This window comes from Chiloscyllium plagiosum, chromosome 28 (genome assembly GCF_004010195.1).
Source record: "Chiloscyllium plagiosum isolate BGI_BamShark_2017 chromosome 28, ASM401019v2, whole genome shotgun sequence".
NCBI lineage: Eukaryota > Metazoa > Chordata > Chondrichthyes > Orectolobiformes > Hemiscylliidae > Chiloscyllium > Chiloscyllium plagiosum.
In genome coordinates this window covers 47,131,872-47,137,813 of record NC_057737.1, presented here as the reverse complement: position 1 = coordinate 47,137,813, position 5,942 = coordinate 47,131,872, and the positions used below count along the sequence as shown (strand labels likewise).

At 48.2% G+C, this 5,942-nt stretch overlaps 1 protein-coding gene across 4 annotated transcripts in view; it reads left to right on the top strand.

Moving 5' to 3' along the window:
- rabep1 (rabaptin, RAB GTPase binding effector protein 1) overlaps window positions 1–5,942 on the top strand; it is a 106,772-nt gene that overhangs the window by 6,930 nt on the left and 93,900 nt on the right. The window lies entirely within an intron of this gene.

Here is a 5,942-nt window from a genome sequence, read left to right as displayed (position 1 = left end):
GACAGTTTCCTTCCCTAAAAAGGAACTGAGTGAATGAGATGGGGGATTTCTTCCACCCCAACCCCACCAACATTGGTTTCACCGTTAGATTCTGAACTCCAGATTTCTGACTAAAATTCCAATTCCACCATCTGTCGCAGTGGGAATTGAACCCGAGATCCCTGGAACTGGGTCGATAGTCCAGACGATAATGGCACTCGGCCATCATTCCTTCAATCACCCTGCAACAGCACGTGAACTCGCTGGTGGCTCCGCAGGTAGGAGGAGCGGGTGAAGACCGTCCCGCACTCGGGGCAGTTGAAGGGCTGATCTCAGACTCTCCTCCGTGTGGATCCATTGGTGGGTCACCAGGGCAGAGGTGTGGGTAAAGACCTTCCCACATTCGGGGCGGCTGAATTGCCTCTCCCATCTGTGGATCCGCCAGTGCCTCAGCAGGTTGGAGGCCTGGGTAAAGGCCTTCCTACACGCGGGGCAGGGGAATGGCCTCTCCCCCTTGTGGACCCGCTGGTGAGTCAGCAAGTTGGGGGAAATCATTGAAGGCCTTCCCGCACTTGGGACAGCTGGAGAGACTCTCCCCCGTTTGGACCGGCCGGTCGGTCAGCAGGGTATATACCTGCGTAAAGGCTTTCCCACACTCTGGGTAGCTGAAGGGCCTCTCCCCCTTCTTTGGTGCCTCAGCAGCGTGGATGAATTAGTGAAGGCCTTCCCGCAGTCAGGGCAGCTAAAGGGCCTCTCCCCTGTGTGGATCCGCTGGTGGGTCAGCAGGGTGGATGAATGGCTGAAGACCTTCCCACACTCGAGGCAGCTGAAGGGCCTCTCCCCTGTGTGGACCTGCCAGTGCTACAGCAGGGTGGAGGCCTGGGTAAAGGCCTTCCCGCACTCGGGGCAGGGGAATGGCCTCTCCACCGTGTGGATCCGCTGGTGGGTCTGGAGGTTGGAGGAATTGCTGAAGGCCTTCCCACAGACAGGGCAGGGGAATGGCCTCTCCCCGGTGCGACTGCGCCGATGAATCTCCGGGAAAGGCGGGGCACGAAAGCCATTCCCGCAGTCGCCACACTTCCACGGTTTCTCCACGGGGTGGGATTCCTCAGTTTCTCCATGGTCAAAGCTTCAGCCACACACAAACGCGTATGGAGCCCCTTCCCACCGAATTCCTCTTCCCAGGCTCTGCACTCAGGGCCTCTCATCCAGTCCCACTGCTGCTGAAAACGTGCTCAAACAGGAACCAAACTGCTTCGCTCCTTCTCACAGAATCATAGTCAAAAATCATTGTGATTCTGATGGATTGAGTGACTGTCAGACATTGACGTCAAAGTGAGGACTGCAGATGCTGGAGATGAGAGTCGAAAAGTGTGGCACTGGAAAACACACGAGGTCAGACAGCATCCGAGGAGCAGGAGAATCGACGTTTCAGGCACAAGTCCTTCCTCAGGAATGATGTGTGGATGTAAAAAGTGGCCTCAGCGTCCTTCCACACCAGTCACTGCCAGTTGTCAGACGGATGCAGCAAGCAATCAGCAAGGCAAGAGGTATATTACCGAGAGGAATTGATTTCAGAAGTAGGGATGTCTTCCTGCAGTTAGGGAGTCATTGAATATATTCAAGGCTGAGTTCATCTGATTTTAGAACAACCATGAAGTGGATGTTTATGGGAGAAGGCAAGCAACATGATTTTAAGACCAGTACAGAACAGTTACAGTCAGACAGCACAGAACAGACCCTTCAACCCAACCAATCCATGCTGACTATATTCACAAACTAAACTAGTCCCACCTGCCTGTGTTTGCCCCATATCCCCCTGAACCTTTCCTATTCATGAACTTATCCAAATGTCTTTTAAATGTTGTTACTCAACCTGCATCCATTTCCTCTGGACATTCATTCCACACAAACCACTGTTTAAAAAAAAAAGGTGCTCCTCATGTGTTTTTTAAATCTTTCTCCTCTCACCTTAATTTGCAGCCTCATCTTGAAACGACACATGCCAATCACCTTATCTTTGCCCCTCGTGGTTTTGTAAACCTCTAAAGAGAACAAAGAACCTTACAGCACAGGAACAGGCCCTTCAGCCCTCCAAGGCTATGCTGATCGAGATACTCTATCTAAATCTGCCGCCTATTTTCTAAGGATCTGTATCCCTCTGCTCCTTGCCCATTCATGTCTCTGTCTAGATACATCTTAAATGACGCTATCGACACCACCCCTACTGCCTCCGCTGGCGATGCATTTGAGGCGCCCACCACCCTCTGTGTAAAGCATTTTCCATGTATATCTCCCTCAAACCTTTCCCCTCTCACTTTGAACTCGTGACCCTGAGTAATTAAGTCTTCCCCTCTGGTAAAATAATTCTTCCTATCCACCCCTGTTTACAACCCTCATGGTTTTTAGACTTCAATCAGGACCCCCCCTCAACCTCCTTATTTCCAACGAAAATAATCCTAATCTACTCAACCTCTCCTCATAGCTAGCGCTCTCCATAACAGGCAACATCCTGGTGAACGTCCTCTGCACTCTCTCCAAAAGTACCCACATCCTTTTGGAAATCTGGCGACAAGAATTGTACACAGTATTCCAAATGCGCCAAACCAAAATCTTATATAACTTTAACATGACTTGCCAGCTCTTTTACTCAATCCGTCCGATGATGGAACGCGTGTTGTATGCTGCCTTGACCACTCTATTGACATGCATTGCCACCTTCAACGAACAATAGACCTGAACACCCAGATCTCTCTGTACATCAATTTTCCCCAGGACCTTTCCATTTACTGTATAGCTCGCTCTTGAATTGCATCTTCCAAAATGCATCACCTCGCATTTGTCTGGATTCAACTCCATCTGCCATTTCTCTTCCCAACTCTCCGATCTATATTCTGCTGTATTGTCTGACAGTCCCCTTCACTATCTGATATTCCATCAATCTGAATGCCCATCTGCAAACTTGCTAATGAGGCACCCGATACCTTCACCTTTCAACCTCCTGTGCTCCAGTGAAAAAAGTCCCAGCCTACCCACCAATAGGTGTGAATTCTGTCTGGGTCCCAATGTCGAGTCAGCCTGACATTTTTGATAGAAAAGCTCTGCATTTAAATTACGTTCTTGAGAAAGTTACTGAAAACAGGTTCTGGGATTAACATACCAAAGAACAGAACCCCATTCTAAAAGATGGAAGATTTAATCTAAATTGTTTAATGTATCACATCTCCATGAACCCAGACTCTGTTGGCTATAAATAGTCTAATCATGATCTTATTCTCCACAACCACCTGAAGCAGCAGCAGCAGCAGCACTTCAGAGCGCCAGAGATCCGGGTTCAAATCCCACCTCGGGCAACTGACAGTGTGGAGTTTGCACATTCTCCCAGTGTCTGCGTGGGTTTCCTCCCACTGTCCAAAGATGTGCAGGTTAGGTGAAGTGGCCACGCTAATTTGCCTGTAGTATTAGGTGAAGGGGTAAATGTTGGGGAATGGGTTTATAAAATCATGAGGAGAGAGATGCGGTGAACGACGGGTGTCCTTCCCCTCAGGTTGGGTTTTCAAGATTAGTGAGCAAATTTTGATGGTGACAGGAGAAAGAGACTTTAAAAAGACTTGAAGGGCACAATTTTTTTTATAGAGAGTGGTTCACATGCGGACTAAATGTCTAGAGGAAGTGGAGGATGCAGGTACAGTAACGACATTTAAAAGACATTTGGATAAGTTCATGAATAGGAAAGGTTTGGAGGGATATGGGCCAAAACACTGGCAGGTGGGACTGGTTTAGTTTGAGAACATAGTCAGCATGGAATGGTTGGACTGAAGGGTCTGTTCTGTGCTGCATGGCTCTGTAACGTGGTCCTATACTAGTCTTAAAACCATTTTCTTGCCTTCCCCATAAACATTCACATAAAAATCAGATGAACTCAGCCTTGAATATATTCAATGACCCCCTAACTGCAGGAAGACATCCCCACTTCTGAACTTAATTCCTCTTGCTAACACCACTTGCCTTGCTCAATGCCTGCTGCACCTGTCTGACAACTGGCACAGAAGGACACTGATGCCCCTCTGAACATCCACGCATCATTCCTGATGAAGGGCTCGTGCCCAAAACTTCAACTGTCCTACTGCTCGGATGCTGCTTGACCCGCTGTGCTTTGCCAATTGTGGTCTTCTCTACATCGGGAAACCGAGCGTAAACTTGGGGAACGGTTTGCTGAGCATCCCAGCTGGGTCCGCAGAGGCTGATCGGACTTCCCATTTTAATGCCCACTTCCCAGCCCCTTCCATTCTTCCCTGCCAACTAGATTCCTTCCTCCCATTCACCAACCAGGTCTTGGGGATAAGGCAGGAACAGGATACTATTTGAGGATGATCAGCCATTATCACAATGAATTGTGGTGCTGGCTCGAACCCCTTCCACTCTTCCCTGCCAACTAGATTCCTTCCTCCCATTCACCAACATTCACCAACCAGGTCATGGGGATAAGGCAGGAACAGGATACTATTTGAGAATGATCAGCCATTATCACAATGAATTGTGGTGCTGGCTCGAAGGGCAGAATAGCCTACTCCTGCACCTATTGTCTATTGTACCCTCTACCTGTCTCCACCTATCCCCACTTCAATACCCTGCCCCCAGCACATCCTTGTTCCACAGCTCTCCCTATACCCATCCTCAGTCCTGAACAAGGGTTACACCAGATACCTCAACTTCTCCACCTCCTGATACTGCCTAGCTTGCTGCGTTCTTTCAGTCTCCTGCCTGTCTATTTTGCCAATTGAGAACAAAGGCCTGGACTAACTTTTCCAGAGTCTGTCCCCTTGCTGGATTCATTCCCATTCCTTTCAGTTGCTCCAAGTCAACAACTGAACCTCAGAATGAAACGTAAATGGAAATGGGGGTGAGAAAAGAGAGTGGGTACTCTCAGATGTTGGACAGAGGAAAGAAGTTGCAGTCTGAGGTGAACCTCAATCTTCATTCAGAGATAGGAGCAGCAGGAGCTTCAGAATCTCATGGTCCAACTTCCACATTCACCAATAGGGGAGCTCCGAATGGCAGGAGGACAATTCTCCCTCCGGTCCTCCAGTGCTCCTTATTTGTCCATCAAACGTAGGTCTCGCCCCTTTTCTGCCGACAACGAGGAACATGCCCAATGTTTAGGTGGAACAAGTGCCTTGCTTGTTGACACTGAGGAGTTTACACAATATGCACTGTAGCAATGCTGGTGTCATTGACAGATTTTAAGTGTCCAAATTCCTATGGGAGAACAAAATGGGTACAGCCATAATCTTTTTTCCCCCATTGGCTCGATATTTGATTGCTTTTGCATTTGTCTGGCTGCTCAATGTTTAAGTCTTTTCCTCAGTGTTGGGGTGAGATTCACAACTACAGGGCATAGGTTTCGGGTGAGACCATAAACGTACCTGAGGGGCATCGTTTCCATGCAGAGGGTGGTGCATGTATGGAATGAGCTGCTAGAGGAAGTAGTGGAAGCCGGTATAATTACAGCATTTAAAACACATCTGGCTGGGTAAATGAATAGGAAGGGTTGAGAGGGATATGAGTCAAGTGCTGGCAAAGGGGACTAGATTAATTTAGGATATCGGGCTGGCATGGACAGGTTGGACCGAATGGGTCTGCTTCCGTGCTATGACTGAATAATAAAAAGTCTACTTTTCCAAATAACAAACTATATCCATGTTAACAAGGCTTAGTGTACCACATGCTTTACTAACCATTCTCAACAGGTCCTGCCCCTTCAATGACTGAGGAATATGTACATGCTGGTGCATAGTATCCTTCACTCGTATTTACACACTACCCTCAGCAATTGCACAAGTAACAGCAAAGGGCAAACAGCACAAGGATTAAAACACAGTGAGGGGCAAACAGCACAAGGATTAAACACACAGAGAGGGGCAAACAGCACAAGGATTAAAACAAACAGTGAGGGGGAAACA